We start from the raw sequence: 12,574 nt of genomic DNA, 5'->3' as shown, positions 1-12,574 counted from the left end.
TTCACTCTCTGTTTCAATCAGGTGCATTTCACTTTTACAATGTCATTTGTTTCTCTAGCATCTCAATTTTCTTCTCCATGGATTCATGAGATTTAATCACATGTGTAGGCAAATGCCTTACGTTCTACTTCTTCTTTTTCAGGGACTATAGTTTTGTGTCTATGCTATCTCCCAGTGCCACCAAAGGCTGGCTTTGTCTCAATCATCACAATTTCAGAAATGTTTCATTCTTGCCTTTTCTGTGGTCTCACTTTTTCCCCTCTTTCCAAACAGTCAATATTGAGCAGGGTCCTGAACCTCCAGCCCCAAGCAGTCATGGTCCATTGTATCCTGGGCAACAACTCCTCATTTCCTTTTGTTGGAAAACATTGCTCCTTTAATATTTCCCATGGATCCTTTAATTTCCCATTGCTCCTTTAATATTTCCCATCACCCAAGTGATGAGAAGAGATCACACAAAAAAGAGTCATGACATCAACAACCTACATTGATGAGAATTCTCCCAGTAGAATAACAGTCTTTCCTGAATGTATTTAAATTTCAAAAGACAATTATTTTCCTTCTATAAGAGCATGTTTTTTTCTACTGAGTTTAAGTGGAGAACACCCAGATTTTCAGATGCAGATCTTTTATCATATTACTACTGGGAGAATGCCATCTACATGATATTTATCTAACCTACGGAATAACAGTCAGCAAAGGAAAGTTCTAGCCCCAGAAGGGAAATCAACAACCATGTTTGTGTATCCAGTGTTTCATATACAGAATTCACTGTCTCCTGAAGGTTCCTTCCTTACAGCTGGACTTAGGTTAGTGGACCCTATAATCGCCTCTACAGGACATTGCCCATGGCATGAAGGAAACTAGTATTACTATTTTGACTCACCCTTAGCCTGTCTTTACACTGCCTTTAACTAGTATACATGAATAAGAGTGTCAAATGAGCCATGAAAAATGGTACTTGTATCAAGCGGTGCCAATGCCATCATCCCTCCTCTTATTTTATATCAAATCCCTCCATTTCCTCAATGGGTGACTGAGTCCCTAGGCATGTTAGACTCTGTTGGATAGGAGCTTAGGCCTCAGAAGGGTTGTGATGGATACCTCCATGTGCATAGGGAAGATGATGTCATTGGATAATATAAGGATAAAACCAGAAAAATTTTTTTGGTCATGTAGTAATTAACTCATCTGAATTGTCTCTTTAAAAAGTATTCAGTGATGATGCTCCATTTGGTAAGAATTCTGACCCCTCCAAAAGAGCTTCATTAATCTGCTCTCTTGCAGTCATTATATCAAGGCAACTTTCCCAGTCAACCACAAGGCTAAGGCAAGATGTCAGAGCTTGTGAAAGTAATACTGAGACTTTCAATCTTAGCATTTTTAAATTGTACACAAAGGGGCTTCAAAAAGTTTATGGAAAAGTCACAATAAATTTTAATTCCATTTTTCCTTGAAATTTGAAAGTCCCCTTGTATATTCTTACCTGGGGCTTAAAAAAAAAAGAAATGAAGAAAAAAAAATCAAGTTCTTAGATAGCTGCATAGTTATATTCAAATTAAATTTAGCAAAACTTGAAAATAGGGAATTCCTTTAACTCAAGCATTTTTCAGTAACCAATATCCAGATATTATAAAACAAATCAACTCAATCTTCCAAGGTAGGATAGCTTCAGAAACAAAATCTTTCCTTTTTTTTTTTTCAAGTTTACAATCTTGTTTTAAGTGTTAAAATTTGGTGCTGATGGCATATCTCTTCTATCTCAGTGCTTCCAATCACTTGGCAAAATTACCATTACTAAAAAGAACTGTACAGCTGTTCCCCAATTTTATGTTTCCAAGTAGCTGCTTCTAGACATCCTGAATTGTAACAAATTCTATATAGAAGTGAAAACCAACATCTTACTAGAAGCATTTAAAGTTTTATCATTAATTAGAACTGATCATTTCCATTATGAAAATCCATACTATCAGTTTATAGCTATGCCAAACTAAACCACGCATTTATGTTCCTAAATACTTAGAGTATTCAGGTTACAAGGCTTGAGTTATCTTCACATAATTTTTAATTATTCACACTTTGACTATTTGCTGCTAATTTATGCTCTCCATTTTGTCTTTCATTTTTTATTTTATAAATGCCTTTATTTTGTCTTCATTATATGATATTTAGCTTTCTCTTAAATCTATTGTCTTCTACAAGACATGCTATTATAAAATCTAACAACTTAAATGCACATTTGATATGCAACAACTTCCGTGGGCAAGTAATGTAGGCAAAGTTTCATTAGGTGGGCTCCCTGTTTCAAGAGCTATCAAAAGCCTGCACTCCTAGTGTCAATTCAAGGTCTCTTACAGGGCTGCACTCAAGATGGCAGGTCAGGTTACAGTCACCTGACAGCTGAAAGGGAATGCACTTCCATGCTCTTCTGGTGATAACTGGCATGGTTCCGTTTCTCACAAGCTGCTAGAGAATCTCACCTCCCTTCTGGTTTTGGCAGAGACTGCCCAGGTAGCCCCTTGCATAGGAACAACACAAGAGATAAACAATGGGGCCCGGCGCGGTGGCGCAAGTGGTTAAGTCCTCGCCTTGCACGCCCGGGATCCCATATGGGCGCCGGTTCTAATCCCGGCTGCCCCGCTTCCCTTCCAGCTCCCTGCCTGTGGCCTGGGAAAGCAGTCGAGGACAGCCCAAAGCTTTGGGAGCCTGCACCCGCGTGGGAGACCCGGAAGAGGCTCCTGGCTTCGGATCGGCATAGTATCGACCGTTGCGGCTCACTTGGGGAGTGAATCATCGGACGGAAGATCTTCCTCTCTGTCTCTCCTCTCTGTATATCCGCCTTTCCAATAAAAAAATAATAAAAATAAATCTTTAAAAAAAAAAAAAAAAAAAGAGATAAACAATGGAGAGAGAACTTCAGACAACCTAATCATGAAAGTGATGCCCTGTCACTTTTGTTTTGATCAATTTCTAATAAGCAAATCAGAAAGCCCAGTTATGGCCAAAAAGAATTCCCCAAGAACAGAATTGAGGAAGGGGTGATCACCAGCAACCTGTCAAATACTGTCGCTTTTTTCCCCTTAAGAAAAAAACTATAGAAGTTACTTGCTTAGGTGATACAGTTATTTTCCTGCATGCATAGATCTCTGCTGAGTATTTTTTCTTATTCAAACAACATATAATGATTGGAAATTAAGGTTATCTCTCATTTGTTACTATTATAAGTGGTGACATAATTATGTATGTGAGAACCTCCAATTCAAATACCTAAAAATTTTCAACAGATAAATGCATAGATAATTTTTTATTCTGCCCAGTTCCTGTCCACAGAGGCTATAATACTTTGACCTCACTCCAACCATAAGAATGTGTGCTTTGCTACAATCGCACCAATCAAGGTTTTTCATTTTTTTCTAACTGAAAAATAAACATATACTCTGGTATTCACATGTTTAAAGGTCATTGGGTAGCTATTTTGTAAGCTTATGTCTGTTTTTCATTTTTAAAGTCAGTCTTTCATTTTTTTATCCTCATTATATACTTTTTCCATACATTAAGTTGGCCTCTATTCTGTTGTAGCAAATATTTTCCCCTAAATGGTTATTTGCCTTTTGACTTTGCTGATTTGTCTCCAACAAAAAAAGCTTTATATACTCAAATTTGTCAGTTTGTTACTTTATTACTTTTGATTTTAAAGTAGAAGGGATTTCCCACACTAGAATTATAAAGGAAATTCAATAATCTGACATTTGGAGGTTTTCACATCTAATTCCAATTGACTTGCAATTCATTGTAGCAATTTTTTATAAACTATCAATCCAATTTTTATGATGTTTTCACTAATTTTTTTTATTCTCTTTGAAAGGAAGAGGGTCTGAGTCAACTTGACAGAGATCTTCATTTGCTGGTCCATTCTAATTATCTGCAAAAGCCGTATCTGAGCCGGGCCAAAACCAGGAGCCCGGATCTCAGTCTGGACAATACCGGAGACATGATCTCCTACCTGGAAGTGTGTGTACTAGTAGGAAGCAGGATCCTGGATTGTTAACAGAGTAGCCAGGACATGAACCTGGTACTCCACTGCTATTGTCGCAAGTAGCAATGTACCAACTATACCGCAGGCACATCATCCTAATACATTTTGTCATGTTTAGAGTGAAGAGCTAGATAAAAAAAAGAAGAAGAAGAAGAAGAAGAAGAAGAAGAAGAGGAGGAAGGAAGAAGAAGAGGAAGGAAAGAGAAATTTTCCATTCTCTGGTTCATTTCACAAGTGCCAGAAGCCAATAATTCCATCCTGTTCTCCCACATGAGTGACAGGGGCCATCCAATTCAGCCTTTCCTAGCCCAACTGGGGTTCACTCAGTACACTAATGTATCAGATCTGCAAATGGTAGCCTCACCTGTTGCACTGCAGTGCCACCACTTCTACAGAAAATTCAGATACCATCATTCATTTACTTTTATTGGAAAGACAGATTAACAAGAGGAGAAACAGAGAGAAAGATCTTCTGCCTGCTGGTTCCTCTCCCAAGTGGTTGCAACAGCCAAAGCTGAGCTGAACCAAACTCAGGAACCAGGAGCTCCTTCTGGGTCTCCCACATGAATGCAGAGTCTTAACACTCTGAGCCATCCTCTACTGCCTTTCCAGGCCACAAGCAGAAAACAAGATGGGAAGTGGAGTATCCAAGACAGGAACCAGGGCACATATGGGATCTTAGTACATACAAGGCGAGGATTTGCCACTAAACCATCGCACCGGGCCCTTTAAATTTTTTTTATATTGATTACATAATTGACAATGATGCACACCCTGCGGACCTCTGGTTAGGGTGGGAGGGTCAAGGCATGCTTCCAAATTCCTTTTTCTTCCTTTCTGTATCTGGAGGGAGTGAGGGACAGAAATGGAGTGAGCCACTCCCAACAGCCAAACCACGTTAGGACCCAGGGATGGTGGATGTCCACATCATCATGTCATCTTACAAACCCAATGTGGAAAAAAATGTTCTGAAAGTATTGCTTGAGTAGCTTTGACAGTTCTGAGACACTATTGTTTTCCTTGCCCCCTGTTGAGAAAATCCTTCCAACAACCATTGGCTGACAGAGTCCACCCTTGTGCATCTATTCACCTAGACATTTCCTGCCAAAGCTCAGGCAGTAGAGTTGTCCAGACCATTCTGTTCTCCATCTTCTAACATGGTATTTGCAATTCTCTGCAGGCCCAATTGAGCTGGCTGTCTTGTTCCCCATATGCACCTAGGCATGTCATCCATTGCACAGGCATCAGCAATAAGAAGGTCCAACCCAATACTTGTATTTCAAGATTGGACCACAAGTTCTATTATCTTCCTATGGCTGGAGTTGGGAATCCTCCAAGAAACCTTATCTGGAATGATTCTTGCATGTGCTAGCCAGTATAGCGTCCAGTTCAGTCTGTCACCCGCATCAGACTATGCACACACTGGTGATTGTAGTTGCCTGATCAGTTCTGTCCTGAGCCCATGTCCTATGCAAACCTATAGGTGCTGCAACCCAGAACAACCTAGCCCACTGTGCCACTGACCTGGTCCTTACACACATCAGTGGGAACTGCAGCCTAGTTGTGGCAACTGTCAGTAATTCCTACCAGGCCCGCCCCCATTCCCGGTTCCTGTACATGCCAGTATGTACAGCAGAGTAGTCCAGTCCGTGCTGCATCCCAATTAGGTTCTCACATACACTTATGGGTGTTGCAGCTGAACTCAGGCCACCCCACCCCACAACCCAGTGCACATGTATGCTGATGGGTGCTGCCACCTTATCCAGCATGAAGATACCATCTTTATTAGATAAATTTCAGTATGCACTTTAGTTCACTACTGAGACTTGGATTCTGTTCTATAAAATTCATCATGTACTTAATGGGTTTAATTATGGAGGCTTCAAAGTGTATGTTAATATCTCCCTCACTGTTATTCTTTTATAGGCCCTTCCTTTTTCCCTTTTCAGCATTTTTCTATACCAACTTTATTATCAACTTGAATAGCTTTATAAAGAGAAGAAAAAGAAAACTGTTGTCATCATTGTGGTGGGGATCTTCTGGTACTACTATGCTAACATGAATAGAATTGATCATCTACAATGCAGAATTGCCTTATCCAAAAATAGACTATGATTTCACTTGATCAAGTGTTCAAAGTTTTTTTTCCATGCAGTTGTTCCACATTTTCCCAGACTGTTTATACATTATCTTTTGTGTTGTCATTAAATATAGATTTTATTTTTCGTCAGGTCTTCTAGCTAAAATACATAGTCTTAATTTTTGCACCTCAGTTTTACACCTATACAGATATATTTGTGCCTATTTATAATCTGAATAAATATGAATAGTAGACTTCAAGGTCTCCCAAAATATAAAACTCAGCTAAATTCTAAAATTTCTAATAATTTTAAAAGTTATCATTAAGCAATCCATTATTGCTACTCTAAAAAGTAAAGTAAGTTTAATTTGGAATGTGTTTTCAATTATTCTACTGAAGCCATTTGTAGGAAGGAAAGTGCCTGTATATTACACAGATTAATTGGTTTTTACAGGGTTGGCACTGAGTGTTAATGGGTAACGCCACTGCCTGTTATGTCAGTATCCCACATAAATCTTGTTCATATCCTGGCTTCTTCACTTCTGTTATAGCTCCCTGTTAATGACCTGGAAAAAGGGACAGAAGGCAGTACCAGTGTTAAGCCCAGCACCAATGCTGAAGACCTGAATGAAGCTCTTGGTTCCTTGTTCCTGGCTCTTGGCTCCTGGCTTTGGCATGGCCCAGTGCTGGCCAATGCAACCATGCAACCATTTGGAGAATGAACCAGCCGGTAAAAGATTCTCTCTCTCTCTCTCTCTCTCTCTCTCTCTCTCTCTCTCTCTCTCTCTCTCTCTCTCTCTCTCTGTCACTCTATAACTCTTTCAAATAAATAATTCTTTAAATATAAAATGATTTCTACTAAAGCTGACTTACCATTCAAAATAAACAACTTGGGACATTAATGTTGTTTAAAATTATTTTGTTTTACTTGAAAAGCAGCAACACAGAGACAGATGAACAGCTCCCATCAGTTTCTCAGGCTACAAACATCTGCAAGAGCCTGGCTGAATCCAACAGCCAAGATTTCAACCCAGACTTCCCGTATGGATTTCGGGGATTCAACTAATTTTGCCATCACTCCTGCCTCCCAGGGTCTGCAGTCACAGCAAGCTAGAATTGGGAGTTGAAGCCAGAGCCAGGGACCCAAACCCAAGAACTCCAATGTGGAGTGCAAACGGCTTAACCAGATTTAACTAGGAAGCCAGATGCCTGGCCTATACGATCTTAAAAACAAAACGAGGGAGTAAATTTTACCTGTAACAGGTAGTGCAATGCCATGTTGAAAAAAAATAATTGGAACTTAGAAAGTGAACAAATGAGTAACACTAACAGGCAGTAGGGCATTTATCCATTAGAGTAATGAATGCCATCTCATACTTACTTGGTCAGGTAGAAAAATCTAAGCATTTTCTGTCCAAAAATATCAATAATTCTAGCTGATAGATGAAATCAAATCATGAAAGCAAGCCACGATTATTGATGTTTTTCACTTAAACTACTCAATCTGCTTTCTGACAAGCAATGAAATAATAACAAGTAATGTCAGAATCAAATTCTGTAATCATCAACTGTAATTCTCTGAAGCATAAACAAAGATAAGGACCTGCACATCTGATGTGCTTAAAATCCTGCATAGTCAAAATGAGATCACCAAAGAATTATATTCAGTCCAAACACATAAGACAAAGGACACTAAATACAAATCAATTAAGTTGTCAAAAAATCTCCACAACTCAGTTCCTATGATGTGATACCTATGTTATGGAAAATTGCTGAGGTTAAAATTGCAGCACCAGTTTAGGAAGAATGTAATTTTTAATGCACCTTAAAGAAAAACATCTTAGTTGAACTAAATGCGCTTGAATTGTTTATGTGAACAGGTTGAATGTGGTATTGAGAAAGAACCCATTAGATTTACAGGACTAGGATATAAATTGTCTTCTTAAAATAAACTAGTTGGATTGAAGAGATGCTTTTCCTTCTACCTATCTCCACATTCTCCTTCTACTTCTATACACTTCTTGATCCTGAAGAATTTTCTGTGAAGCACTAATATCTCAAAATACTTGTTTCTTTGTTTCTCTAGTAATAACCTTTTAGAAGTGAATAATTTTGTCTCCCTTTTTTCTATTTTTGAGATATTCAGAAAATAACAACTGAAAATTTCATCACTTGGTGAAGTTTGATTGCAACTTAATTGAATTTCACTAAACTCAATCAAGTTCTTTTTTCATATATAGGGCTAAATAGCTTAACATAGCACAGAAACAAACTCTCAAGAATTTCTGCTGTTTTATAGGCCAAAGTGTGCTCAAGTACAATTTTTAAAAGAGTTCAGCACTAGAAAACAGAAATTTTAAATTTAAAAGTATTCTGTAACGCCAGAAAAAAATGAACTTTAAAAACTATTAAGAACATATGATGTTTAAAAGATGGGAAACTGACTAATATCACCAGTTCAAGATATAGCTTTCCATCTGTTCTCTTCTGCAGCCAAACCAACAAATCCTCATGACAAGAGACCTGTAATTCCAAAAATTTCAACAGCCCATTCTCCCTCATAATCAGAAGGCTACACAACAGTCAAAAGCATATTTGACAAAACAAGTCTCTTGTCATTTATTGCTGTTTACTCTTGAATACATTTCACAGCTTGAATAAACCTTTGTTTTACCAACTCCAGCTCATACAACTCACTTGTCAACCCATATAGAAAATAACTCAAATTGCTTTTGTACAACTCAAGATTATAGAGTGGTCGCAACCCTATCATCTGGAGTACCTTAGCAATGGCAATTTGCTTTTCACTTTTACATTTTAAAGTATCCAAATCAGATAGGTTGGTAATTCTCTACAAGAATTCCTGGTGAGCATTAAGAAAATAAAAGTGGAAAAGTGATTCTTTATCATCAAGGTCATGCAGAAGAATGTAGGAGTAACCAACTGCTCAATAAATGAGTGCATTTACATTAAAGGTTAATATATTCAGTCTTACAGCTCAAGGATAAACCATCTGGTTTCAAATGCAGCATTGAAATGAGTCTATAAAAAGGTAAGAATTCTTGAAAACAGCTAAGAAATACACATCCCTCAATTTCAAATACACCACTAATTCTTGGAGGAACAAAATCCTTTATAATTTATATTGAAACCTTCAAAGTGAACAGCTGCCTTCTACCCATCTATCACTGACATACAGCAAATAAGGTGTTGCTACAACTAGATTTTATTTTGCCAAGAATCACTGTTGTTTTAATGTGTTGCTATAACAGGCAATTATAGCTATCCCAGCCCCCCCCAAAAGAAAGTATTAGATGCCTAGTTTTCTTTCTTCCCTCCACCAATGAACATAGCTCATTCCAGGTCCTCTTTTGGAGCAAGATCGTATACAGCTGTAACCAAAGAGATGGAAACCTATGTACTCATCTCCCTGTCCCACAGAAGAAACTTGGCCAATTTTCAACTCATCAGCATTTCATGACATTTTCTATTAATTCTATAAGAGTCTATGTATATACTAAGTTAATAAACCACTTTTAAAAGTTGTGATAATCTACCATATAACCAAAATCAAAGACCAAAAATAAAAGTTAAAACAAAATCTTCTAGTCTCCAATGCATGCAGTATCTATTGCAATATAGTAAAATGGCCCAAAATGTGGTAGCCTGAAAACAATATCAATTTAGAATTTCAGATAAGTCGGTGGGGTAGACTGGATGATCATAGACTGGGGTGTTAACTTGGGTCAATCATGCAGCCGTATTTATTTGGTAGCTAACCAAGACTACACGAGCCAAGAAGACCCGTTTCATATGACTGGGACCTTGGCATTGGCTGTCACCTTGTTTTTCCATCTAGCATTTCTCTCCACATGGCAATTTATCATCTGGGATATGATCACAGAATCATTTGCTCTACCAAATGACTTCCCTATATCATGGCAACTGCATTGCAAGAAAACAAAATCAACAACCAATACTCTTACAATAAAACTTAACAACACAATTTTGCCTGTTTTCTTCTTCAGACAGCACAATTTGCAATAACAAGATTGAAAAGACATTGCAAGTACGTATCATATCTCTTGATGGGAGGAGTAGAATGCATCCACCAATAAATGAAGGAATTCTCAGGGGGTCACTCTAGAAACTATCCAAAAACATGCCAAACACTATTTGAATTAAACTTTAAAGAAAGAGGAAGAGTTTTCTTAATAGGGAGGCAGCAAATGTTTAATTGTTTATGTTTCAGTACTGTAAGAATACACATTAAATGATAGAAGGAAGACATATCAAGAAAAGTCTACTTTTACTTAATGTTATATAAAGAAATAAAGGAGGCATATAATATGGTTCCTTATTCTAAACATTTCTCAGAACTATTACTACAAAAATATTATTTAAATTCATTAGAATATCTATGAGAGTTAACCAATATTCCAGATACTTCCCAGCTTATCTTGCTTTGATAGTAATCAATGACATTTCACATCTCAGAACTCAGAAAGTATACTGTGTAAAAGAATCAGAATACTTTCCCCATATCCATAAATTAAAGGAGGCGATAGCTACATTTGGTAACTACATTAATATTTTGTGCTAGCCCTATGTTTTCCCCTCAGAAGTAATTTGTTTCATCATAGTGTAAGTATATTCTTTGGAAAAGAATGTGATGCTGTGATACCATCTCCTACTTTGGAATTCTGATTCAACTATACAGAGTATGAAATTATCATTCTTCCAATAATCTGCTCTTGAATAGCCAAGAAATTGAAAAAAAAAAAACCAACTTGATTGGAATAAAACTCTTCCATCCCAGCATCCCAGCGTGATAACCTAGAATGTAAATCCTTACCTTGCATAAGCCAGGATCCCATATGGCACCAGTTAGTATCTCAGCTGCTCCACCTCCCATCCAGCTCCCTGCTTGTGGCCTGGGAAAGTAGTAGTGGACGGACCAAAGCCTTGGGACCCTGTACCTGTGCAGGAGATCTGGAAGAAGCTCCTGGCTCCTGGGTTAGAATTGGCTCAGCTCCAGCCACTGTGGGCAATTGGGGAGTGAATCAGCAAATGAAGATCTTTCTCTGTCTCTCCTCTCTGAATATCTGAGTTTGCAATGAAAATAAATAAATCATAAAAAAAAAGAAGAAGAATGAATGAATGAATGAAAATGCCTCCAGGGTGATCAGAAGAAGTGGATTGAGATGCCTAGTGCTCCTTCCCTGTTCACATCTTGAGTGACCCTCATAACCTTTCTGGGTGTTTGTTGGTTAGTTGATTATTTTTTCAGAAGCAGTAGAAATCACATGATGATGAGAACATAGAAGAGGCCCATATTACCAAGTCATGAAAAAGTTGTCAGGCTACTTGTGGCATTACAGCTTCACTAATTTACTAACCAAATGGTTATTAGTATCTAAAATGTGCCAGAAACTTCTAGTATCTTGGGATCTATCAATGAACAAAATGGACAAAGGCACATAACAAAACTCACAAGTTAACACTGAGAGGCATAAATATTAACATGAGAAATAAGTAAACTGCAGATTTGTTTTAGGATATAATGAGTGAATTTTAAAAAATAGAACAAGATAAAGGGAACCTGTAGAATTCAGTGTTTAGATTTCTGGTGTGTGTGGGGGGGGGTGAGGGTTGCCATTTTCAATAGGGCGTTCAGGAAACAGGAGCCTTCCTAGGAGCACAGAATTTGAGAAAAGAATCCAAGAAATGTGAAGGGTTAGAAGCGATGCTACATTGTAAAAGAGTTTCAGAAATAGAGAAAAGGGCTAGAACACCTTTTGTGTGTTAGGAAAGAGCCAAAATCACTAAAGCTGAAGTAATAGAAGGAAGGAAAAGGGTATCTGGGGATAAAATCAGAGGCCAGATCACATGGAGCCTAAAAGCCACTGAATTACTTTGACTGCCTCTGAGTAGAAAGAACTATTCTCAGAGTATTGAGCAAAGAGCAGTATGATCTGACCCAGTTTTTATAAAGATCAGTCTCTCTGCTATGCTGGTACTAGACCACTGAAGGCAACAAGATTTGGGGTACAAGAACAGACTATAAGGGGCAAGCACAGAAGCAGCAACACAATTTGCAATGTTGTTACATTCATTCAGACAAAGGTTGATAATTTGTAACAGTGATAGAATAGAAGTAGTAAAAAGCTACTGAAATACAGACAGACAGACACACACACACACACACACACACACACAAACACACACACACAGGAATAAAGAGTGAATTCATCATTTTGGCTAACTAAATGGACTAATCAAGGTGTTGTCAAGTGAGATACTGAAACTATGAACAGAACAGGTGAAGAGGGGAAGTTTGGCAGATCCTGTTGGAGGTGTCTGTCCAGCCCACAAAAGGAAGAGCACAGTTACCAGGAGAGCCTTACATCTGCAGCTCAGGCTACAGCTCTGCTCTCTGGTTAGAAAGCTCCGATTTG

The sequence above is a fragment of the Ochotona curzoniae genome, unplaced genomic scaffold, assembly GCF_017591425.1.
Source record: "Ochotona curzoniae isolate NIBS_2020 unplaced genomic scaffold, NIBS_Ocur_1.0 contig_2210, whole genome shotgun sequence".
In the NCBI taxonomy this organism is placed as follows: domain Eukaryota; kingdom Metazoa; phylum Chordata; class Mammalia; order Lagomorpha; family Ochotonidae; genus Ochotona; species Ochotona curzoniae.
Note: the sequence above shows the minus strand (reverse complement) of the source record.